At 39.4% G+C, this 27,356-nt stretch overlaps 1 long non-coding RNA gene across 1 annotated transcript in view; it reads right to left on the bottom strand.

Annotated features, from left to right (window-relative positions):
- The window catches only part of LOC107306305 (uncharacterized), an 80,321-nt gene extending 55,918 nt beyond the window's left edge, over positions 1-24,403 (bottom strand). Inside the window, exon 1 of the long non-coding RNA XR_001552074.3 lies at positions 24,268-24,403. This is a non-coding gene — a long non-coding RNA (uncharacterized LOC107306305). The remainder of the gene's footprint in view (positions 1-24,267) is intronic.
- Positions 24,404-27,356: the final 2,953 nt, after the last annotated feature.

Here is a 27,356-nt window from a genome sequence, read left to right as displayed (position 1 = left end):
CTATTGTAGACTAACCTGGGTACTGCAGGAGAGGAATGAAAACTGCCCCTGATGCCATAGACAGCTTGTCTGTAAGAGGCAGCAGCACTGGGAACCTGTTACAAGATGGGAAAGCAAGGCTTAGTGCTGAAAATTCTAGCTGCATCTTCCAGTAGGAGCAGCTGATTTCTCTATGTCCAAATGAACATCAGATGGTAAAGAACACTTTTAGAAAACTTAAGCCGTTATAGTACATTTATTTCTGGTACAGAATTATGTCTGCTGCTCATGTGACTTGAATGTAATGTGTTTATACACACATAGACACAGAATTTTTGATTTTTATCACTGGGTTGCCAGAAATAACATTTAAACATAGAAGTGAAGCATGCCTTTACAACACAATGGCAGTTCATTATTGCTCAGGGCAACCCAGTTTTCTTTCTGAATATAACAACCACCAGGCAATAAGGGGGGAGAGCAGAGGGCAAAGAAAAGGAACAGTGCAACCTTTTAGCATTTTATCCAAAATGTCAGGCATGGTCAGCAGCCTCTTTTGAGTACTTCACTGAACGGATTTAGAATCTTCAGTAATTATTTTTCACAGTATTGAATTTAACATAAGTATGGTAATATCAAATTGGATGCTTGTGGAGTTTTTTTTTTTCCAAATTATAACTGTTGAACTTATGAATAATTTCTCTCTAATCAGCTCAGTCTCTCTATCCTCTGTAACTGTTTTTTTTTTTAATCTTATTTTCATAACTTGCTACTTCTCTGACTTCCAGTTAACACTTCATGTACATTGTCTGCTTAGATGTTATAAGTGTAGCCTTTTGAAGTTCTTCCCTAATGTGATTTTAGTGCAGCCACTTCTGCCTGGGGCATGGTAATGGCTAACCTCTGTTCCTGGAGCTCTGTTGTTTAATGACTTTTCAGGAGTCCTGTATTAATACACAGCAGCTGATAATTTGGGGTTGTGCAGGAATATGATATCTGAAAAAATATCCACTTGTAATCTGAACGCCATTATGGGACTGTTGCATAACTTGAGAAAGATAATAGCTCATTAGTTAGAAATCTTCACAGTGAGGATGAGTAAACAAAATCTGATTAGAATCACTTTAAAAAGGCTTTAAGTACTCTTTTCATGCACAACATCATAGTAGCTTTAGGTAATGCTAGACATTTCAAACAAACAATTCTGGTTGGGAGTCCTTTTTTTGAAATCTTGATGATGATACCAGGTCTCATCTTGCATAGACACAACACACACTCTGCTCTGAGCTTCCATGCTAAATGGGCCAGCTGTAGAACGACTGTACAGCCAGGAAGCTCCAGCCTACTCCAGCCCATGTGCTACCAGAACAGGGAAACAGGGAAACAGTACAAATAGACAGAGCAACACTGTTGTTAGCAGGGAGTTTTTAGGAAGCTGATGGAAGAAAACACAGCAGATAATATAGTTAAATGCTGAGCCCCTTGCTACCTAATGTGAAGTTTTTTTTTCTATCCTGGTGACCAGGTATTTTTTTCTTTGCTTATTATATAATGAGAATTCAAGATTAGAACATGATAGCAATACCACAACAGTTATCAGGGTGTGTCCTGGAGTACTGAGTAGCTGGTATGGAAGAAAGGGTCGTTATGAAATTGTTTTAGAAATAATTCTGGAATTCTGCCCCTCTCTGCTTATTTTAAGGTACATATGCAATGTGCTGAATGTCTATGTCCTGAATTAGGCTGCCAGTGGATCCTCCCAGCTAGTCCGTCCAGTGACTGTTGACTGGTAGGATCATGTTTCTGTGCTAAAACTTTAACGATTGCTATGTATGGTGACATCATTTTAGTATCTGTATGACTTCAGTCTCCCTTGTGCTTTGCTGGAGACCATACAACAGCTGAACTGTACCCATGCATACCCCATAACTTCAGGCATAGCTTAGAAAGAGGAAATTATTCTGTCAAAGATCACTGCAACCTCCTTTGCTCTGTAGGCTCTCATTTCACTACAGAGACACTTGTGCTTTCTTTAGATTTCATAAATCTGCTGAAGAAAAGTTTCCTAATGGAAATGCTGTAGTAGTTTGTTGGGTTTTTGTAGTAACATTATTCTTTTCAGGGTGAATAACAGGTGAATTTGGAAACAGATGATTCTTAAAGTGTTGCATTGCCTTTATTTCACTTGAGTGATGCAGTATTAACATTAACAGGCTTATTCTATTAATGAAGAGTAATGCCATTGAAATAATAGTTGAAGGATACTGGTGTTCCCCTTAAGAAGATTTTTCAAAGAGAGTCTCTATTGCTTATGCACAATTATTTTTCAAAAACCTGTGTTCTCCTCCCTTGCCTAGCTGTGCTGCTATGTTCATGCAGCTGTGGTGGGGTATCAGTTAGCATGTTAGCAATTCTGTTTATAGTAAGATAATATGCACTACGGTTACTGGCTGAAGTTTGCCCTTAACTGCACCGCTGACAATCTGGGACAAGTTGGCTCTAGTTACCAATGCACACAAAGCTGTCAACAGAATTTGTTTGCCTTTTTCTATTGATCAAATTTCTTTATGCCTGTATAGTCTTCCATATGTAGTGAAATAGTGTTTCTCACTACCAACATCAGTTTCCAGCATGGAAGAAAAGCTTCTGCTGCAGTTAATGGTGCAGTCCTCTGATGTGGCTGGAAGGACAGTATGTAAAAATGAACCCTGACTGTGAGGTCTCGTGTCTCTCTAACTGGCATGCAAGAGAAAGCCCCCTTGCTCTACATTATGTTTGTGTTTCACAGGACATCTAGTTCAGAGGACTCTGTCAAATTCATGCTTTCATCATGATTTCTTTAACATGGCAGAGATTAGAGAGGCATTTTTTGTCCAATCCAGCTCCAGTTCAAATATAAAGCTGATATATTTCTGCTTTCTTATCTGCATAGAAAACATTTGAGCAAAGTCTGCCAGGGCCATGCATGGATTTGGCATTCCCTGGTGTGTTTCCTTCTGAAGTTCAGGCTGCAGAGTGATCCTATAGGTAAACCTGGTGGTGCTGTCAGTTTCACACTAGAGAGGGTGATTTTTTAATCTGATTTACATGACAGGCACATTTCAAAACCTGTCCGAAAGTCTCCCATTGCATGTGACAAAGTTGAGTCACTAGCAGAGAAAATAAATAACAGAACCTTTGTTAATCAGTGGTTTGATCCTTAAAACCACAGTCTGTGGCCTCCAAGAAAGAAGATAAGTCACTTCTGCTTGTGTGAAAGGTGTGTATCTATCACTGCAGTTATTTCACAGGCCTGGCCACTATTCAGTCCAGTTATAGAATTCATTCCCAATAATTAAAACAAACTAATAATAATAATGAATAATAAACAGTAAAAAATAAGCAGATTGCTAGTTGAGGCCCTAAGTCTTGTTGCCCTGAGTTGTACTGGCAACACTGCAGCACATTTGAAAACTTACAATGAGACAGAGACTGCTGAGGCAATAGAAAAAGGCAACAGCGAAAGTCAAGGGAAGTACTCTAGAGGAATTAAGAAATTAGCCTCCAAGAAGGTGATAAGGCCGACTGCCCAGGTAAAGTGCTTCATTAAGCTATTCTTCCATAGTCTGTCCATGATACCTTTCTGGATTAGTTTGCATGTAACCAGGAAGTTATACAGGTGCTTTCCCTTGGTCTTCTGTGCCACTCACAGTTCTAACAATGCCACAAGCCTTCATGGCTTCTTCAACCTTGTGCTTGAAGCTGAGGAAGTGAGTCTGCAAGTTTAATGTGGAAGCACACCAGATTTTGCAAATGTTGCATGCAGTAGAAAGGGTTTATCTGCTTCTCGACCTCCACTCCAGTGTCCATAGCTGCCCTTTGGATGACACAGTAGCTCTATGCCAGCGCATGGTGTCTGGGAAAAAAAACAAAAAAACAGTAGTAGGAAGCCACTGTGCTACTGGAAAACCATGATGTTGTTGCTGCCACCAAAACCCAGTGGGATGATTCCCATGTCTGGAATGTGCCTATTGATGGATACAAGCTGTCCAGAAGAGGCAGCTGAGGAAGGAGAGGAGGAGGCAGTACCCTCTACATCACAGAAGAGTGTGATGAGCTGTCCTTGAGAAAGGCCATGAGCAAGTCAAAAGCCTATGAGTGAGAGTCAGAAAGATGTCCGACTTCAGTGAGGCCATCAATGTGGTCCTGCATAGCATCCTTCTCTCTAAATTGGAAAGAAGGGGACAGACATTTTAGCAGGGTTCATTGTAATAAGAGGACAAGGAGGACAGGGGCAAATGGTTTCAAACTAAAATAGGGGAGATTTATGTTGGATATAAGGAAACGTTTTTTAAAATAAGGGTGGTCAAGCATGAGAACAAGTTGCACAGGGAGATGGTGGATGCCCTGTCCCTGGAGACATCAAAGGCTAGGCTGGATGGGGCTCTGAACAACCTGATCAAGCTGTAGGTGTCCCTGTTTGTTGCAGGAGGGTTGGACTAGAAGGCTTTTAAAGGTCCCTTGCATGATAATAAAAGCTAAATAAAACATCCTGTCAGGGCTTGTCCAATTTACTGTTATGTCAGAAAGACAAAAGATGATCTTGCTCCTAGTTTTCTCATTTCTTGTTTCATAACAGTAGGCAAATTGCTCCTGCCTTCACCCAAAACAAATGCTTTGTAAATCCTGCTTCTTTGGACAAAAAAAACCTCCTGCTTTTGAAAGAAACTGTAGTTCAGGATGTGCTTGAATGATATTCAGCAGGTCTTGACTGAGACAGGAGCCTCTCAGGTTGTGTGAACATCTGTGTTAGATGTCCCTGGTACAGCACACACCAGCAATATGACTCTGAATGGTTATTCCTGTGCTCTCTCCAGCCTGTGTTGGGGAAGGCAGCTCCATAAATTCAGGTTCCATGGAAGCAAGAATGGAAAATTTTCTCCTTGGAGGGTGGAAAACAAGACTGGCACTTTTTGCTTGAGTTTAGAGGATTAAACACATTGAAATGTCTGAGTTGTAGAACTGAGTATGTTTTAGGAGCAGACAGTGGTTACAGATGATATAACAAGACAGTGAAGTGGCTATAGAGTCCAAGTTTCTCATCCGACCTCTCTGGCCATTGCAGGTCAAAGCAGCGTTGTCCAGTCTGAAGGGTCATGCCAGAGCTGAGAGTTCATCACACATGGATACTTTGCTCTCTGCCCAAATTATACCTGATCTTGAAAGCAGAAATGATTTTACTCCCTGCTCATGTTAAACACCCTGCTTTGATTCCAAGACCCATGGGAGAAAGTTGGAAAGAAGATAATGAATCAGTTTTTCCTCTTCTTTATTTGCTTGCAAAGCTGAAGTAATTCAGCTGGAACTAGGGCTGGAAGACTTTAAAGCTGCTGTTAGTGAGGAGAAAATGAAGCAAATCTATTTCTCTGTCTAGGAAAGAAAGGAAGTTGGGCAACTTCTTGAGTGTATTTGATAAATCTTTTGTGACAAAGATAGGTCACAAGAAGAGTACTGAAAATATTGTAATAACATTTACATTTTACATTTTATTTCATAGCTACCTTATTCTGTTCTTTGCCCTCCAATAGTAGTAAAACTACTGAAGTCCTGATGAAGTCCAGAAGGCAGTGATGAAAATCATTAATAGGATGTCATTTGCTTTGGTAGTAAAGTGCTTGTGGCTGGCAGATAGAAAGTGCTGTGAAAGAACCAGTTAACATTGTGGATGGAACGGTCTTTGTATAAAAAGGGATTAACAAGATTAATATTATTCATTTGCCAGGAAATATAAAAGATAAAATACGTCATATAACAGATGTTACAGAGATGACTTGGTTTTCTCTAATACCATCAGGTAAGACATACATGAAATCTAAAGGCAGTGTTATCACTTGGGGGGAAATACCTCTACTGCATCACATAATAATGATCCAAAGAATCACAGCATAAAGCATGTCACAAAATATGACTAGACCTGTGTCAAAACAAACTGAAGTAGACACTTGTGTTCTATAAACAAAACAGGCAGGCTGACACTAGGTGGGTGATTTCATGCAGTTAGAAAAATGTCATGGAGGTATCTCTAGATCTGTGCCTCTGACAAGGGGACAGGAGGCTTCACTGGCCTGAACTGGAGTAGAAACTCTTTAACTCCCAGTGCACTACATGATGTTATGATGTGGAATACCAATAGCAAAAATCATAAAACCATGAAAAGAAAAAATAACTGGTGCTTAACTTACACTGTTTATCCACCTTATTTTGCCTGTGCTGCCTTGGCAGCCACCTGAGATGTAGGCTGAGAATACTTGGAGCAGTAACTCTTAAAAATGTGGCAGTGTGCAAAAAAACGGGTTACAAAGGAAGCAGAGCTTGTCTGTCTAAACTGGCCAAGCCAGTGTAGTTTCATAATTTTAGCCGATCACCTCCTGACTTCCTCCATCACATTTGAAGACAGGTCATTTCATGAAATAGGATACCAGGGATTGTGCATATATCCAAAGGCAATATGAATCCAATGGAGATTGGTTTTGCTTTTTCAGAGGTCATGGTCACATATGCAGTCTCAAAAGAAGTTGGGAATGAAGCCAGCTTCATTCCAGTTGGGAATTAACCACACTGAATAACTTGCACATTTCCAACCAAGTCTTTCAAGTACTCTCCACTTTTCAAAAGTGAGCAAGGGCTAAAACCAGCCACATCAGATGGACTTGCTGTAATGAACTCCTGCTTCTCTGCAACTCTGAAATCAAAGCCACTATCATACACATACCACATCACACGAAACCACTAACCCTTGCCATGAGACCAGCACATTCTTGTCTCGACAGTATTTTCATTATATTCACATTAATAAATGAATATAATGTTACAATGGCAATGCCATTAAACAACACCTGTTCAATACAATGGAAACAAGGCACTCTGTGATTAAATATATTATCTTCTTGACAAAGAACTGCACAACTGTTTGGCTAGAGTTGTGAAGCAAATGGTATATTTACATATGAAGAGGAATTTGTGTACGTTTGATGAATGACAGAATAATTGCTATATATGGCAAAGAAGAAGGATGTAAAATATTTTGTATACTTGTTACTGCTGTTGCAAATAAGTCGGAAAAGCCTTGTCATATCTGCGAAGGTCCTTTTCTTAACCACTGCAGCAAAGCAGAATATATGCAGGCTGCTGGCAGCATTTCAAGAGTAAGTTTTAATCCTGGAAATCTTAGCTGGGAAAGGTCTAGCACAACTTGTTCAAATCAGCCCCTTGGGAGCACATGCTTTTGTCTACTTCAGTTTCAAGGGTCTGAAATGAAGATCTTCCACCATTTCATTTGGATGCCTGGTCCAGATTTTAATAACTTCCTGACAGTGATAATTTTCTCCCTTGTATTCAGCCAATATTTTTCCCTTTTCTTGGCTTCATTCACGTTAGTCTCACTGCACCTTTTCTTAAATTCCCAGAGTTACAGGTCTTGTCTCTATCTGGGCAACCCCAGCCTAAGAATCTGCAGATGCAGTTAGAGGAAAGAGAAATGCATAGGGGGCATGTAGGGGTGGGCTGTATGCCTACTACAAGTCACAGGACAGGACACTAAGTAAAGGCAAGGGAAAATAATAGTTTTCAGCTTCAACCATGTCTGATACACATGCATGCATATTCATGGTCCTTGAAAAAAGATTTTTCCTTGCAAATTTTCCTTAAAATTACTGCTTTTCACAGTTAAATGGAGCTGAAAACTAGACCAAAAAGTAGAGTAGAGTAGTCCTTAGATCTTATTGCCCAAGTAAGAGGAGTAAAATGGTGGATCTGATGAGATACTGTCACTGAAAGGGTGAGAAATAGAGGTGAAGAGAAGGATCCTGGATATGTGGAAAAGCACAGTAGGTTCTTGATTTAGGAATATCCATGTTGAGAAGTGTTGATCAGATTTGTGGAAAGTCTGGGCCCTCAAAGAAGGAAATGGCTGCAGTGAGAACTGTATCAAATAAATGCAGAGTGCTATCAAGTACTGTGAACTGCAGTTGGCAAATCAAACTGGCCACTGAATTAGCTCACAATGAGGAAAAGATTTTCTTTATTCTCTCTGAAATGTACCTTCTTCTGCATCTGAAGTTGTTAATAATGATGTCTTACTTACATTACATGATGACTAAACATAGTCATGCTTATTTTAAGAAAACAAACAGAAAACAATGGGAAAATATTATGATGATAAGAAAAAGAAAACTAATTCTGCTTGGAGGGTTTGAGAGGCATGCAGTAAATGACACCAGAGGTCACATGCAGAATGAGTAGGATAAACAAATATTGAGTAACTGTCCATTCATTTCAGTAAAGCAAAGTTCAAGTAAAAGAAAATTTCTCCACATTTTACATTGTGTACTCTTATGTGGGTATGAAACTGTGTAACTAGACATAGACACAGGAGCTGAGCTTGGGGAGTGAAAGAAAGCTCAACAAGGAGGCTGTGGAAAACCTTAATCCTGCTTCTTATTTTACTCATATTCAAAAGCTTGATTAGTGGATTTTTGTTGTTCTTTCCAGTTTTTTTTCTTTTTTCTGCAGCATGATTTATGGGTATGGAAAACAACTGTGCCTCTTCCTGCAGTGTAACTAGCAGTACTGATTCCTCAGCACACATGACAACAAATTGAACTTCATACTGTCTGCCCACATTAATCTTCCCCATGTCCCATTTGGGTTAGTGATCTTTCAAAGTGTGGTGCCATTTAATTCTTCTAAAAACACTTCTCCCCTCCTGTAGCAGATTTTTACAGATGGACTACAAAATGCATGTGTAACAAGTTCCTCCCAGTTCAAAGGTGTATAGGATCATAGGATCATAGTATCATGGAACAGCTTAACTTGGAAAGGACCTTCAAGATCATTGAGTTCCATGGGAAGATTTGCCACCCACTAGATCAGGCTACCCAAGGCCGCATCCAATCTGGCATTGAACATCTCCTGGAATAGGGCATCCACAGCATCTCTGGGCAGCCTGTTCAGTGGCTCACTACCCTCTGAGTAAATAATTTCTTCCTTATATCTGACCTAAATCTACCTTCTTTCAGTTTAAAACCATTATGTCTTGTTCTGTCACTACAATCATGAAGAGTCCCTCTCCAGCTTTCCTGCAGGCCTCCCTTCAGGTATTGGAAAGCCACTCTAAGTTCTCCCTGAAGCCTTCTCTTCTTTTGACTAAACATTCCTGATTCTCTCCCTTTGTGCTCCAACCCTTTGATCACCTTGAATATAATCAAGGAATGGTGATTACTTGCTGAATACTTCTACACTAGATTTTTACATTTGAAGGGATCTCTGTAATGAGATCTTGCACAAGGGCTGTTCACCCTCAGAAGATCAGAATATTCATTGCAAAATACTCAGTCTTTCTCAGGAAGTAGGACACATTGCCCAACAAAGAAGACACAGATAGGATGGGGCAAGTGTTCTGAGATGGAGAAGGAGGCCTAAAAGAAGCAATTTATCTCATCTAAGACAAGCAACCACATTTTTCCTCTTTTTACTGACTCTTGTGAGTAGTTTGTGCATTTTGCATTTTGGAACGTTACGCACAACAACTATATATGGGTGACTGAGATGGTTTACAACAACCAGTGTTTTCATACCTGATGATTATGACTCCAGGTTGTAAAAAACATTATTTAGTTTGTGCTTTCTGGATATGGTCCTGAGCAGCTGGAGGTAGGTGGCATTGCCTGAGCCAAAGGGGTTGGACCAGATGACCTCCATTAGATTCCTGACATCCTATGATTCTGTGAGCAAATATGATTATTATTCTGATTTATAAACATTGTGTCTTTTCAGAACTAGGAATGGTAGATATGCCTAACAAATTTCCTAAATATGAAGGGATGAGGAGAAGAGCAATTTCAGTCACATTTTAGTCACTAATAAGAATGAAAGATGAAACTGCTGCACTGAATTATTTTTTCATATGAATTTCTACTCTTTCTTTTTTCAGTATTTCTCTCTCTCCTGTCATTTTCTCCTGAAAAGTTCTGCTTGCACTTAATTCTTCTTCTCTGTTTGAGTTAAATAACTAGTGAAAATATATAGTTTTACTTCTCTCAAAACCACTTGGGTATTTTGTTTAATAATAGAGGGCATTGTGTTTCTTTTCTTGTACAAATGTTGAGATGAAATGATACAAAACAAACTCCTGTTATGTTCTGACTTCTTTGGCCAGTTTTGCCTAGGGCACAGAGTTAGTAGCAGATAATGAAGTAATTCTGTTAGTTTGAAAGTGAACAAAAAAGATATTAATGCTAATATGAGCCAATAATTGCAGCTAGAGGGCAGGAAAGGTACTTTTCTCTCATTTCTTGTACTTCCAGTTAAAACCGAAATCCCAAGTTCTGTGTGGTGTAATATCAGATACACTCGATGCATAGTGGAAAAAAAGGGTGGCCATAGCACTGTAGGATAGCAGATGTTATGACAGACAGCCTTCAGCTGAGGTTGTCAGAAATGCATGTGGCATGAAAGCGTACCCATCTCACCAGATGTCCTACTCCATGAGCCAGTTAGGCACCTGCAAGCTGGCTCCCTGGCTAGCTTTTTCTATAAGGCCTGAGAAAAAGAAAAAGCTGATTAGCTCAAGAGCCAAGCAGGCTGCAGTACAGAGCACTGCTGACAAATTAAAATCATTTGCATTCTGCTCATGAAGATTCTTCCTTAAAAAGGAAAAATTTGTGATGAGTTCTCTACTCTAGACATATAGCATACTTTCCCCCAGACATAGTTTAGATTTTAATTGAAAAAGTACATAGCTGGAAAAAATATCTAGATCAAAATTTGGAGATATTGTGCTGCTTTCTCAAGCACTTAGGATTGGGCATACCAGATTTGGAACTGGTGTGTAGGGATTTTCCACCCCTGTTGATGGAAGTTTCCACCCAGCAATAGCCTGCTTACTAAGAAGGCAAAATGAAACCAAGGTATGTCTCCTATAAAGTAGCATAAATGTGCTCATCACTTCTAGAAAGATCAGTTATGTGTCTTTCCTGGCATTATATCACTATACTTTTCAGTCTTTCTCCCCATCATTTTTCAATTGAAAAGGCAATAGACTGTTAAGTTCATTTATTCACAGAACAGATTCCCTTTCTTTTCAACTCCTATGTTTCTTAAGATTATTTAGATTCTGTTGTAGTGACTTTGACAGATATAAGAAATGTTCTATTGGAAAAACTGGCAAAATGTTCTATGATGTTTTCACTTATGCAGATAATGGCATTACGGTGCTGTATGTATGCTGCTGCTAGCACACCTAGGTCATGTTCTGAACAGGTCAAGAGCAGGTTCTCCGTGTACAGAACTAATTTGTGCCTTTCGGTTTATTTCCTGATAATAGTAGTACCCCTTGTATTGCACTGGTATCCCAAGCACATCATGGTAAGTTATATTTTGTATGGTTACCATGATGACAGCTGCTGAAGACCTAACACAGTCTAGCTCTGTAAGTGAGAGCCTTTGAAAGTTTTATTGATTAGTTTAAGTAGGTAACTTCCCCAGAAAGTAGCCACATAGAAAATCATGTGCATGAGACAAATTTATTGAGCTCCACATATATTTACGCATGGATAGTTATGTATGTATTTAAACTGTTCCTAGTAGTTTTCTGGTGATTTCATCTAGTGGACATAGGAGTAAGATAATGGCATAATGATTTAATTTCAGTTTCCCGTAAGTGACAGTCTGCTTTTCCAAGTATGACAAGTAAAGAGCTTTGCAAGATTTTACCCACTGTTTTTGTTTGGTGGATTTTATTTTATTTTATTTTATTTTATTTTATTTTATTTTATTTTATTTTATTTTATTTCATTTCATTTAAATCCTCTCAACATTTACACCTTAGGAACTAAAAAATCTCGGCTGTTTTAATGTCAGCTTTAAAAGGTCTGCAAATACTGTGTGCAATAAATCTGTGGCATCTCAGAAACAATCAGAATAGTGAAGAGAAATGATTAAACATTTAATCAGGAGCATTATACTTTGTTGTGTTTTCATTGTAGCTGCAGGAAAAGATGCTGTAACAGACCTTTAAATAGAAAACCTGAGGCTAAATTCTTCTTCATCCATCAAAAGCAGCTGCTAGGAGATGACCTAATTTTAGCAGCTTATCAATTCCTTGGTGCTTGTTGGTTGATGTAACTTTGATCCTCTGACGCTAGATGACTTTCGTGCTGAATATAGCTAGAATTTAATGTGAATCTTTTGGATAGCTGCCCAGCCAAGCTGCATAATCCAAACAGAGAGAGCAAGCAGTACGTGATTCAAGGTACTCACATGTACAATAATACAAATATATGTACCCCAGTTCCTTTGGGCAATCAGCTCCATGTCACCAAGCACTTATTTCAAATACAATGCCTTAGCTTTAATTTTTTTCCCAAACAATGCTTTCCTTTTCATTGAAAAAACAACACAAGATGCAGTGATACTCAGCTGCTGCCAAGAAATAATGATAGAGTAAATAATTGCAGGACGTTTTTAATGAGTGTTTTCCAAGCAAATCATTGCCATTTCAAAGGGTTGTTATTTCTATTTATGTAGAGATTAGTCTACATGTTATCAAGGAATGGTTCTACAGTTTTTATCATTAGTTTCTGTAGCATTTTATGAATATTTTTGGTTGGGTGGTTGCTTTTTTTTTAACACTGGAAGATTTCTTTGTCTTTCTGTCTTTTTATCTGGACTAACATGTTCTTTTTCTTTCTTTGTCTTGTTGTCTCTTTACTAAAACCATCTGTGACACACATGCAAGTTGCTGGGTGTGTGATCAATGCTTCACATGTATTTACTAGTCGTACTTGGCATTATTTTCTAGTCATTAAAGATCATGCAGCAGTTTTTCATGTCCCTTTTTTTTTTTTTTAATTTTCCTTTTCTTCCTTCCTTCCTTCCTTCCTTCCTTCCTTCCTTCCTTCCTTCCTTCCTTCCTTCCTTCCTTCCTTCCTTCCTTCCTTCCTTCCTTCCTTCCTTCCTTCCTTCCTTCCTTCCTTCCTTCCTTCCTTCCTTCCTTCCTTCCTTCCTTCCTTCCTTCCTTCCTTCCTTCCTTCCTTCCTTCCTTCCTTCCTTCCTGCCTCCCTCCATTCCTCCCTCCCTTCCTTCTCTCTCTTTCTCTCTTTCCCTCTTCCTCTCTTTCTTTCTTTCTTTCTCCATTTTTTTTTTCTTCCTTTTCTGGGAGAGGATATATCTACAGTTTAGACTGGGCAAGATTTACACTGGAAGGATTTCTGAGTTTTCTTCCTGGCACTGGCAATCCTCCATTGTGTGAGCTTGGGTCGGTTACTTAGTGCCTGTTTTTCACACTCCAGTTGAAATAAATGGAAACTGCATGTGCTCAGCACCTCTGTAAACCAGGTCATTTATCTCCCCTCCCTTCATTTATGCACTGATAAATATAACGATCCTTGACTTCACATATGCAAACTGGACTGGAAGTTACAAATATAGGCAGTTAAACACATAAATCCCTCATTTTGATGCACAACTGTCCATTTCTCACTGACATTTCTACATTTACAAGCTTTGTGTTCCTTTGGGAAAAGAAGAAACATAAATAGCAAAATCTATACAGACTTGTCAGGGAGAAGTAGCTGAAATTAATATGTTTGTGTAGCCCATTTTCTAGTTTCACTTCTGTTAAAAATTCTATTAGTTATAATAAAAATTTTAGCTTATTTCACTGCTGGATTAAACCATGCTGTCAACATGCATATGCCTTGGACTTTACATGCTAGCTGTAGGTTGTTACCAGACACAGTACCAGTGGGCATGAACCAGTTTCCCCATGGTAACAGGCATGGCCCTGAGCTAATATGTTGAAGGAGCATTTGGACAATGTTCTCAGACGTAGAGTCTGAATTATGGATGGTTCTATGTGGCGCCACAAATCAGACTCAGTGATCATGGTGGGTCCCTTCCCACTTGGGATATTTTATGATTCTATTATTCCTTTAGACTCTGCAATGCCTCTTTTCCTAGGGGACAGACAGGGCCACCACATGACTGAAATGCAGAACATGACCATATGTTCCAGAGGAAGTTTTACTCACAACACCTCATTCCCTCACATATCTCCAGTGCATGCACTGGGCATGAGGTAGGGGTTTGTCTTTTTCACATGAGACACATATACATATCTCCAGACATGGCATAGGAGGATTCACTGCATGCTCACAGCCCTGACTATATTTCAGGCTTCAGGAAATGCCCCAGCCAGATGATTAGCCACTGTCAGGGCAGCACCAGTAACCGAAACAGCTCTTGTAGTATTGCCTAAGCACCTTTCTCCTTGTGGCAGTCACATTCTCCAACCAAACCTTGTAATTATGGTGTTGAATGTAATCACGTGTTTACCAGGAGTCAGCAGCAAAACTGGACTGGCTTAAACTTTTATGACCCAATTTCACTCCCACAGGACTGGACATATTATTGTCTTCAGTGGAGATAAACTTCAATGCTTTAGAAGTGTCAGAGAATAAGCAGCTGCTGCCTTTAGAAGGGGAGTTTTTTCTGCTTTTCATGGCTCTGTTCTTGAGGGTTTTGTGAACCTTATTTAACAACAACAAAAAAGGCTGCTTGCTTTAGGTGATATTCTAAAGATTAATTTCAAACACCGTGGTAATGAATCAGTGTTGCAAAATGCCAGGATTTGTTACTATCAACAGAGTACCATTAGTTCAGTCTAATAGGAGCAAAAATGCCTTGCTTATAGAGCAAGCTGCTAAGCTGTACCACTAACTGGCCCAGTTGCCTGGTTTACATAGGGAGCCAGCTGAGGCAAGGATGGGCTAGAGAACCCAGATGCATCTCATTGACCTGGATGTGGCAGCTGTATGTATCTACCTGTACTTAACCCACATTCTGGATATCTGTGTATGTGGGTTAGCCTAGTTACTGAATATATCAGTGTGTTTTCAACCCATTAGCTATGTTTGTGAATGTGAAGTGAATGAAACTGCAGTGCTGTAAAGTGTCATATTACCCATGTGAAAATGAGCTTTTAAATCCAGCAATGCATGAAATAGTTACAGGAGCAGATGTGATCTAACACGCGAAATGTTTTAGAATGTTTTTGGAAGCCTATTTATTCTTCCAACATCCTTGACATTTTCAGCAATATGAAAACCAATTTATATATACATTACTTGTTTTAGAGAACATTGATCACTTGCTAACTGATCACAATTGAGCAATTAGCAATTCTCAGATTTTAAACTGTTTATTTAATGGAACCAATATCCCATCTAAGGTTTGTTACAGGCCAAATGAAGAAAAGAGTGAATGTGAAGTTGGATATACTGGAATACATACCAAAATCCTTCCCTGCTTTCTGATTTTTATGTTTATTTGCACTTTATCTATGAGCATAAAAGCTGGGTATAAAATCTCATTTTCCTAAACACTTACGGCTTAGGTCAAATTATGTACCACTGTTATTACTCTGGATAAATAGTACTAAAACTCAAAGCTGAGTTTTTCACATCCAGTGTACTGGTTTTGTTTCTGGAATTAGATACATGAACATGGAAAATACTTGGAGTAAAATAAATAAATAAATAAATAAATAAATAGAAAATCAAGGTGTTCATCACCAAAGAACCTTAGTTTGATATCTATCAACATGTTAGAAACATGGCACTGGAAATACCACACTGGTGGTGATATTTAACAAAACAGCAGAAACAGCTTCTGCTGAATGTACTGCAGCAGTCACCATCAGTCCTGTTTTGATGTGAAAGTCTAGAAGTCCATGGTTCTTCTTGGGTCACTCTGATAACTACTGCCAGAGGCAGCTGTGCCCAGAAGGCATCTGCAGAGCAAACCTGTGAGCTCTCTGTATGCTCGGGCTGATGTAAATCATCAGTAATATCTCTTGCCCATTATCACATTAAGTAACAGGAAAAAACAGAAAAGAGAGTGCTACAGCAACTGTCTTAGATGACTGTGAATTTCTCTGCTGTTCTGGTGATTTAGTGGCTTAGAAATAAATTAATAAATAACAGTGAAAATAGGAAGGCTGTAGTAAAATTACCAGGCCTGTTTTTAGAAGCTATTTCCTTATCCTATTTTATATTTCTATTTTCTTTCAGCATGAGTACATTCAGGAAATAAGACTTGTTTTATTTATGAATGCCCTATGTCTTTTTTGGAAGGAAGTCCCAGGCTGTGCTGTATTGCCATTAATGGAATCGAGAGTTAAAAGCCTAATCCCTTGCAGCAGAAGATATTAGCACATATTGTGAATATGATTTCAGTATATATACTAAGTTCCCCAAGGATATCTCATCGAAAGCAACTTCAGAAGTTAGTTTTATGCCACTTCTACTCATCTGACAAGAACACTTGACATTTTGAGAAGGTTTAGAATAGAAAACATTAGCAGTTCGTGTTGATCATGTAACTCACTGGCAAAAACACTCCTGTTTAAATATCATGTTCAGTCATCGCTGGATTGCAATCTAATGAGTGTAAAAGATAAGTACTTTTCAAAAGTGACTTGTTTTGTTACTGCTGCAGTTGTAAACTTTAAAAATGAAAAAATATGGGCCTTTTCTTCCCCCCTAGATATCGTGTCCTTTCCTGCCTTGGGAAGGCTCTCCAAACAGCTGTGAATGAATGGTCATGATTCTATACTTTCTACTACATGAAATCTCAATTAAAATTTTTCCTGATTATGAACAGGATGAGTAATCTTGCTGATGTCGTAGAACAAGCTTGTTCTAGCTTGTCTTTAAACACCTACAACCTTATGGATATACTTAACCGTTACGAAGTAGCAGTGCTCCAGGTATTCCTCCTGTACCTTCCTCTAGCTAACATAACCTTCTCTTGAATTCTACTCTAATTGCACAGACCAGCTTATGGAATTTGGCATGGAGTAAGGTGTGGGATTGACAGTGTCTTTAACTCACTTGTTTATATAAGTTTTCAGTACATAATCAGTTCAGTAAAAATGACCTTCCCATAAATATATCTGAAAGTGGCTACACTATATTGTACTAATGACTGCAACGTGAAGAAAGCCAAAATAAGCATTTTGCCAGTATCAACAAAAATGACGAAAACACAGTTTGTAGCACTGTGAGAATTATTGCAGCCAGCTTGCCCAAGTTACGTCTTGATAAAGTTATAAACTGTGACAATGAGTACTATTTCTATCTTGAGCCATATTGTTGGCCAATTTTTGGTGCCATAATTTAAGACTGAAGCTGTTAGAATTAAATGGTTCTATCTCTGTCCAACTAAAATCAGAATTTTCCTTCCCAAAATTAAATAATGTTGGCAAGACATAAAAAGGCATATATGGTGAATTCTGTTGCACAGTTCCAACTAGCTCAGGTACAGATGTAGAGGGAAACTCAGCGACTCAGCCTGGGAATTAATTTACTCCATGATATGCAGCTCAGATCTTTGTGAACAAGGAAGTAAAATTTCAAGTTCCAATGAAAACTGAGAAGAAGCAAAAAATATCCAAGAATCAGAAAGCTAAGGAAGGAAAAGGACAAAAATTCAGCAGAGATATTGGGAGTGCTGGTGAATTGTTTGAATCTGAATCCTACCTAAACGTCCTTGAAGACTTTATACCAGACCACCCTACTTTTTAAAAATAAATCCTCCCTCTTATTTTGAATAGGGATACGCTAAAATTAGAAAAAACTTATCCAAGCTTTAACTTTCAGGGTTCAGAAAAAAATGAGACCTAGAACTGTAAGAGCTTTGGTTTGATTTTTGCAAAATCCAAACCAGTCTTTCTCTCTCTCTTCTTTTTTTCTTTTCTTTTTTTTTTCTCTTCCCGTAGGTCGCCTCACTCAGAAAGCTAGCAATGATTATATAAAAACAGCTCACTAAAAAGAAGAACTGTAATTCAGTCACCTTGCTCTATGCAGTGCTGACTTACAGGATGATAGAATGATAGTGGAAATATTTCCACTCAGGAGTAGCCAGTTGTAGATGGAAGCAGAATCATTTTGAGTGAAGACTGTGAAGCTGTACTGATATTACATCCCAAGTCTATCTGTGATAGATAGCTTCTGTCTTGGCTGAGAATCACTGAAATTCTGAAACCTTTTCAAGTGTTGAATGTGCACTCTGTTTCACTTCATTGCTTTACTTCATTACTATGGTAATCTCCTTCACTGTGTTTACAGAATGCTTGTTCTCCAGGTTAAAAAACAAGAATTGCTTTTATTGTTGGGCTTCTTCCAAGCTCTGTTGTTAATTATAAACATATTTTCTTCAAATTTCTTTTCACAACCTTTTGTTTTGAAGCTTCCCTATTTAATGACCTGGATAATATCACAGTCCCTATGTTTGCCAAAGGCCATACTGAGAAAGGGAAGGATATCTAGGATGAAAAGCTTATCTGTTCTTTCTCTAGTGCAATAATGTCTTAACATTGTTATACTCGCAAAAGGGAGGTTTTTCAATTATCAGCAAATCTTCTGTACTGCATTTCAAACATTTAATAACCATTAAAGGAAATAAATTTTAAACATGTTTTGCTGCAGTTAAGTTTGTATTAACCCGTTCTCCACCTCCAAATCTTGGAGGCTTTTTAAAGAGCAGTTTACTAGAGTTTTTGTTAAAGTTTTCTGAGCAGAGCAAACCAAGCAATTCTAATCACAATGTAAGAATTTCAAATGAGAATATTCGTTCTGAAAATATGTCCACTAACAAACATATTATGTAGGAAAAAAAAAAAAAGAAAGAAAAGAAAAGAAAAAAGAAAAGAAAAATATCATAGAAAAATTCCAGGCAATCTGATTGCATATTTCTGGAGATAAACTTACATTTTTATGAGCATTCCACTAATTTTTTCCTGTTCATTTGAACTACTTTTCTAGGATGTTTTGGAAGAGAAAAGTCACAAACTGTTCTGTCTTTTTCAGGAAGAATATGAGAGAATTGTGACCTGCATTATCCAGTACCCCTGTACGATCTTGGTCAGAGGTTTTACCAAGAGCAAAGGAAGTCAAATGTACTTTGGGTACTTTTAAGCACAGAGCTGCATGAATTCTATGGAAAATCTTTTGAAATAAAAATGTAGCATTAAACTGTAAAACCTGGCAGTGACTTCTTCACCATGGAAAAACATACAGAAAAACAATGTGTATAGAAAAGCGATTCGATATTAGTGTGATTTCCTGTAGGAGAGACTGTAAGACACTATATAGAAGATAAATATCTTCTGCTAACTCGCTTCATCTTAATATGCTGTAATGCATATGGTCAGTATCAGCCTTGCACTGCTGCTGCTACTTCTGACCCATCTGTCCTCTTTCGATTCCTTTCTATGGAAAGATTTTAAAGGCCCAACTTTAGTGTTATGTGAAAGCAGGTTCTTTTCACTGATTCTTTTACATACTTCTTTCGTACACAGGAAAGGCTGAGCTTTGTAATTTATTTATTTAGTTACTGGATTATAGTTCAGTTTGAGGTAACATCACAGATGATAGACTCATGGATGGGTATATATCCAATATATATATTGCACTAAGAACAGGTGGGAATAGCTGTAGAGGCTCATAAATGTTACTGTTCCATTGTTGTTGCCAGAAAACTATGTGCTGTTTTTCTCCAGCCCATTTTGAATTAGAATAGCTGCCAGAGGCTTACCCATCATTTCTTTGTAAACAGTGTACAATCTGAAAGGGAAGACATTTGGGGTGGCATCTTCAATGAAGAGTGAGCTGAGCTCCATTTTGTTGAGCCCAGAGGGGGAGGTGGTTCATGAAAGTTCACTAGGGAGGGAGTTACATCTGGAATTCACAAACTCAGATACGCATCTGCTGGAGCCTGCTAGTTGAGTCTGTTTGTTCCTTGATATAGGAAGCATGAAAAACATATAAGCTGATATACAGCCCCTCGTAAATTCTGTGCAACAATACAGGCCATGGAATGGTGGCAGAGGACAGAGAGTAAGTGGAGGATTACCTGGTCACTTACCCTTCTTGAGAAACCAGAGAGCTGAAAAGCATTTAGAGACATTACTTGGCTCGCTCTTAGAAAGAACATCTCACCCAAACAGGAAGCTTTGGGAAGGCCCCTGTAATATTTGGAAGACTGATCTTATGAATACCTACAAAGCCAGAGTATTCAAACACAGACTGTTTCCTTCTCCAGACCTTCCTTTTGAGATGGCAGAAACTCCCCCCACTTTGGCTTTAGCTTAGGAACATGCTGTGTTAATGATTTCTTTTCACTAATTATTTTGCTTTGCAGACTTTGTTGATGTACTTTTGCTGCTACCCAACTGCATATTCCAGCTTGATCTTGAATTTAGGGAATGGAAAATCCTACTGAACATCCAGGCAGTCATGAATGTAAAGGACAAAACCTTTGTAGTACAATGTCTCTGACATACACCCATGAGAAGTGTTTGATGTGTTCTGAAAGGTATCTGTCTAAAAAAAATAGTTTTTCCTCTTTGACTTTGCTGAGCAGATTGTGGAAGTAAATGACACAAAGTAAGCCTTCTTTTCCACTCTTACTGCCCTCTTTTTTGTTTGATCTTGTGGGTCTGTAACTTGAAAGTAATTTCTGTAATAACTTATAGCATGAACAGGGGGAGTTTTATTTTTTAATACTAGAAGGAGATCAAAGCATGATCTAGAGATTAGACCTGCCTTGAGAGAAGGAACTGAGCAGCCCACTTATACCTCTGTCACTAAACTACCACATTAAACTGGGCAAGTCAGTTAATTTCTCTGTGCCTTGGCCCTTACCATAATGTAGCACTCAGCTCTTGCACTACTAGCAATTGTTTTGCATGGTTTAATCATAAACAACTGCCTGTGCAAAGTTCATTACCTTAGTTTTCAACATTACGCAATCTCAGGGGATGTGAAGACTGTTTTGATTTAGGTTTGGTCACATCTAGCTCAGAGTAGTTCAAATAGTACTGTCTGAGGTATGCTGGCTGTCTCTCCTGGCTGTAGCTTGGAGATAGTGCACACCTGTGAACTCAGACTGGCAAAGAAAGAAGCCAGGTCCATCTATCTATCTGCTCTCTTGCTGTATCTGTGGAGAGGCACTGGAAAACAATTGCTTGACCAAACCCCACAAATACCAGGGAAAAGACGTGCCAACACTTGTCTCCTTGACAGCAATCAAAGGAAGACGTGGAAGACATCAGTCACAATCAGTCCAGGAGGACTAAGAGCACTGATACATGCTCACTTGCACTCCACTAACAGCCTGCTTCCTGCTGCAGGACTGGAGGATGAAGAAAACTTCCAAATGTGTCCGTGAGGGAAATAAGGAAGTTGTCTTCTCCCAGGTTATCATTAGAGAAATTTGGTTATGAAGAGAATACCAATGGGGCAGTGTGCTGGTTTTCTTCTTCTGCACCTGGGAAACAAAGCAGATAGGACACAGGGACCAAGCAAACCCTACAAATTTCTGAAGCGGTTACAAGAATGTCTTCATGCCCTCTGCCTCCTGTCCTCTGAAGGGGAAACACTGGGTGGAATACAACATTTGAAAAGTTAATTACGGGTGAGCTGCAAGAAGCTGACACTTGCAACTCTGGGCTTCAGGAGCAGAGGAGCAGGAGGGCAGCTGGCTCACACCAAGTATCTAGGAATCACCAGAAGCACTGGCAGATGAAAAAGTGCTCTGTTAAATACTGTTGACGTTGCATAGACAGCTTCATGCTGTTCTTTTTTTCTGCCTGCTTCAACTTAAGTTGTTTGAGAAAGTACTTCTTCTGTGCTGCAGATCATGTAAATTCATACACTGCTGCACTGACAGATGTGCCTTTGTTTTAGAAAAAGCCTATTTCTTTTATTTTTTTTTAAATTTTTTTTAGTGCTGAGTCTGAGTAGAGCATTTCACATTGGTAGCTTCCAAAAATATTTATAAAGTAACGCTACGCAGCTCAAAATGTTTTGCCCTCCTACACTGATATTTACATGCCATTATCAAAAGCTTTGCAGTAAAACTTTGAAACTTGATGCATAAGTTAACCATAAAAATTGTGTTAGTCAGCAAATGACAGAAGGCACATAGTAGAGTCAGCTCTACCTCATGCAAAGACAGCAGGACCTTGTAGCCCAACAGTAGCTAGCAGGCCAGACTTTCCAAGCTATGAACCAAGGACAAACTTCAAACAACCCTTAGCTCTTATAACTTCTGCTTATCTGAGGAAATAGGGAAGAATTAGAAAAGTCTCCGTTTCCTTATTCTTCTTTCTGCTGTGGTTTGACTCTGCACTGACCTCCAAAGTCACTGTTAGTTTTGAGGCATGCCCTCCATCTGGTAACCTGGCAGTGACTGGTGGCTTTGTCAGCCTTCCACATTTCACTGCTGATGATTACCTACATGTATTTCAGTGTAGCTTCCTGTTTACTTATGCTTTCTAAACAGGCTAGTAAAAAAAGAAGCATACTGAATCCACTTGAGAAGAGAGAAGTGCTCCCTATGACCACATGACATTCAAGTTTCATTTAAATCACATCTCTGCTAACTGATTTCCATAATCTTTGCCACTGTATTAAAACCAGGGTTTGCCACATTTTTTTCTCCCAAAAAGATTCATCCACATGAACTGTATCTGCAGTCACTGCCCTCCATCTCATAAGAGAAGATCATGGATGATTGACCTTATTAGAAGAGTGCTGATAACACTTTATAATTTGAATGGTAAAGCAATGTGTTTTCCATGTCTATTCTATGCTCTCTATGTTCTTTCATGTTTAAAGACTTAATGTGTTACATAGTAGAGAGACCAAGAAAACCAACTTATAAACCTGTAAAATAATGTTTGTCTCTGTTGGTCAGCCTATCCCTGCCCTAAGGAGCCAGTAAAAGGGAAATTAAGCAGCGTGCTGGAACACTCACTGGTTTACAGGCAAATGGTTAGGAAAGACACTCTGAATTGTGTGTTTCTGGGAAGTAATTTTCCTTAAAAATTACTACTATCCTGAGCAAGGAGCTCAGAAGCAGGAGGAAACTGTGTCTATCCTTCTATATCCTGATGTCGTAAATATGAGCTTGTAATGCTGGGGGGAAAAAGGCAGCTTTACTTAATACACATAATGAACAGCAACTCCACCTAATCCCTGCTCTTCGTTATTTAGAAGATAAAATATCGCTCTAATGTACCCCCGTGACTTCACCCTGGGTACGATATCATTTCCCTTCAGCAGATGTTGAAATTTCTCTCTTCATAATCTTCACATTGTTTGTACAGTCCTTTTATGTACACTTAATCTGTACATGAAAGATTTTTTACATTGTGAGCTGATTTTTTTTTTTACATTGCTGGGTGATTATTATTATTTTTTCCTAATGAGTGTGTAACCCTTTTGTTATCTGTATTCTGCCTCAGCTGAAGGCCATTGAGATCAGTAATTTATTTTCTTTTTTATGAAGATTCATACATAAATATCTTGGAAGCTTGCAGGCCAAACTTACATCTAAAATTTTGAAACATTAGTTGCAATGTATTTGCTACTATTTTGCTAATAGTTTGCAGCAGGTGAAAAGGCAGTAACAGGTGATCCTGAATGTGATTAATACAGAAATGTGAAGGCAACAGCATACCTGTGTTATCTCGTGCCTCCTGTGAATTGCTCATTCCTTTTAATGAATTTGTGCCTTAATTGATGTGACAGATCTTCTCAGACTATGTAAAGAGATGAGTTAAAGGATGAGAGTCGCCAGTGATGTTCTACTGGCATGATGATCCAGATCAAGGGTGATATTTATCTGTGCAGAGGACAGTGATTTTTGCTTGGCAGACCATGACTGAAGTAGCATTGTTTACTTCTGGAAGTTCATCTCAGATTTCAGTACGAATTAATGCAAGCAAAGAGCAACTTTGTTTGACCTTGATATTTCTGGCATAGATGTTGTGGGGCATGTAAAATGCCCAAACACTCTTCTCCTTGAGGACAGGAAAAGAGGGCAAACATGTGAAAGCTGTGACTTTACTCAATGCATGACTGAACCACACACTCACTGTACTTTCACTGAATTAGTAACTGGTCATAGAAGAAGAGGGCACATTATCATATCAGTATTCCATTGGAGAGCAGGTAAAGCACTGCATAAACACAAGGTTCAAGGATTCTTGGTTCCCCAGCGAAGCCTTGCACTTGCTTGCAGGAGTCTTACCAGTACTCTCAGACCTCGTGAAAATGAAGTTTCAGAAGTCCCTTCCTGCCCTATAGGTATAAATTAAGTTTTGCAACTAGCTCATGAGATCCTACCACTGCAACATTGCCAGCCTTTGGAAAAGCTTATTTGAAAACGTCTGTAAGTTACCTGAATTTGCAGGCAGTAGATGCAGCGTTTGGTATCCTCAGGTGGGCCATCTTCTATGGAGAACAGCACTGCCACTGTACCTCACCCACTGGGACAACACTCTGCCACTAGTGGCAACTAGACTGAGATGTCCAGCTGCAGGGAGTGATGAGGGAACAAGAACTGGCCAAACTGGTCATAGAGGCACAGTTAGGGGCTCTCAGGTATTGGATCTTGCTCAGGCTGTCTGAAAAACCTGCTGTCACGGGGTGATTTGGTTTGGAAAGAGCTCTGCACTTCATTTTCTTCATACTCTCACTCCCACTTCTTGCTCTAATTCCTTCTCCCCCTTTCATAGCATTTTAATCAAAGAATACATTGGCAACACTGAACACTGCACTGGAGGGAGGCCCCAGTCGAACTGGTTCCAGATGTGCTTAAGCTGACCCGGCTGCGTGCTCCAAAGAGGAAAGTGTGCCTCCTCAGTTACCAGAAGGCACCCATGTGCCAGGCTAGGCACGTGGCTGGCTGCCACAGTTACTAACCTAGCAATAACTGTATTAATTGTGAACATAAACAGCATTTAGTGCCAAGCATGTCACAAGCTGATTATAAAAGCTGCGGTGTAGGCTGAGTTTCAAATCATGTTTCTCTTTTAAGCACCTTCCTCCCTGCTCAGATTCCTTGAATATGTCTTCGTACTTACAAAAACACAACAGTGCAACGAGTGGAAAGCCATCGGGTTGTAAACACCGCACGGCGCTGCTAATGGCCGGGAGCACGCTGACAGCGACAGGACTGCTCCCACAAAGGCCGCCCCTGCAGCCACGCCGCCTGACACCGCTGACCTACTTTTTCTCGCCCGTCCCTCCACATTGTCCAGAGCCTCCCACGCTGCGGAGCTGCGCAACTCGAGTGCGGAGAAGCAGGGAACAGCGCAGCGCACCATGGCACGCAGCGCAGACGCCGTAGCATCCCACCAGCCAGGCTGTAAAAAATCCGGGCCCCGCAGCACCACCTATTGGGGAGTTAATGGCTTCATACCAGCCACCTCGGTGAAGAGAGAGCCTTTGATTTGTTTGTCTGTCGTCGTAAGCTTCCGCGGGATTAGCGTCTGATCTGGCCATTACCTTCTAGTAATAAATCTTCAGTAAAACAATCTCCATAATAAAGTATGAGAGAACTATAATTCCTCGTATGCACAGAAATGATGCTGGTGACATTTATGCCAAACGCAGCCCCATTTTCCTCCCAGGGACACACCGTTAGAGGGATGAAGGATGGTGTTCCCCTTCGCTGAGCCCCACAAGCTGCCCTATAGGCAAGAGTGTGGGCAGGCACTGTGTAGCACGCTCTGTAGTGGGCCCTGCAAAATAGCTATCAGTGTGACATTTGGTTGATTGATTGCAACTCCCTTGTTCATCACATTTTATTTTCTTGGGTTTCTGTTAAAACACAAGGGCTGGGTTTTTTTGTGTTGTTGTTGTTGTTTGTTTGTTTGTTTGTTTTCACTCTTTAAAAATAATATTAGAGGGAAAGTCATGTCGTTGCAGAAGACCTTGTATAGGGAGAAGATATTTCTCTCTTATTTTTTATGTATAAAACATGCCTGGAGTAAAATGTTCTCAGATTAAGAATTTGGCTTGGGCATGCACCTTTTAGACTACTACAATCTTTGCTTCGTTTGAAAAGAACATGCTGGATTTTAACACAGACCTCACTGGATAACTTGGTACAGACCTTATCAGCAGAGCTTTTATTTCAAGTATCTAAATGCTATTGAGCATACAAACAAAGTGCATGGAAGCATGTGCAGGTTATGAAATAGGCGCTCTGATCTAAGAAGTTAAAGCTATCCAAGCACAGCTCATAAAACTTGGAAGACAAATGTAAGCAAGATTTCTGGGAAGGGAGTTTCCTAGCAACATAGATATTGTAGACTTGGATCCATCAGAGCTTTACACACCAATCAGTCTCCGAGGGCATTATGACTGCAGGGTAGCAGCTGTGGGTCAATCCTTTGCTTCCGTGTTCCTGGAGATAGTCGGGATGGCCTGTTTCTATTTCAGAGGAATGAAAGTCGTTCTGTGTTTTAAGTGGATGGGCTTTCTGCTTGGCTGCACTCCTTTGGTTTAAGGCATTTCCCACCAAGGATGTTTTGGCCGATAATGGCTGGTGACCTATTTGTAACCTGCATTTCACAGGAATCTTATTTTGAGCACAGTAAGTGGAGATTTCCATAGACATCTGGTATCACTCTTTCCCTCCCACAAAGGAGGCATCTTCAGTCAAGATTTGGTCTATCTGGTGGTGGATAACCCTTCGCTAATGTAGTAATGCCCTGTTGTTAAGACCAATAGTCAAATCATTCACTGTCAGATCTTTCAGCAGCTTTTATGGGAATAGCTGTCGGTTGTTGGGAATAAGGCCGTGATCCTTGGGAGGTTTTTAGGGCACAATTTGTGAGCAACTGGGGCAATTCCTGGGGAATAGGGATTTTATTGAGGAGTTATGGGAGTTTGTTCAAATAATTATGTCAGGTTTCCCATGTATCTTTTCCAAAAAGCGGTATGAATATTGAATTGTAAATAGCAGTCACCTGGAAGTTTGAATTAGAATTGTTCTGGGTACAGAACAACTGTAAATGTCTGCCTCCTTCACAGTTGTATCTTCCTCAGTAGTATTTTGTTTACTAGAATCTTCAGTCGGGGTTTGTTTGTTTTCTGAACAGCTGCATGGAAGTTGCAGTGACAATAATGTGCAGGGACAAAGAATTTGCACGTTACCCAGGGAGTAAATCCTAGGTACCCAGCCAAGCAGAAAAGTGAAGATTTTGCAAAATAATGGAAAGACAGAAACAGTTCAGCTCATAGTCAGTCATTGGCTCATTACGAATAAGTAATCTTCAGGGTTTTTTTTTTTTAATACAAACCAATCATTCTTGACTTTAACAATGATTAAATCAAAACTTAGTAATTATTGAAGAAGCTGGTTGGTAGTGACAAAGTTCATGAGATAATCTTATTCAGGAGAATTATTCACCTGTTTGGACTAACTCATAGAATCTGTGGTATGGGAAATAAAAACAAAGCTGAATGAGTGCCACCAAG

Source organism: Coturnix japonica, chromosome Z (genome assembly GCF_054131305.1).
Source record: "Coturnix japonica strain WE chromosome Z, WE-NBRP24, whole genome shotgun sequence".
NCBI lineage: Eukaryota > Metazoa > Chordata > Aves > Galliformes > Phasianidae > Coturnix > Coturnix japonica.
The sequence above is the reverse complement of the archived record's forward strand: the minus strand, read 5'-3'. Positions and strand labels throughout refer to the sequence as shown.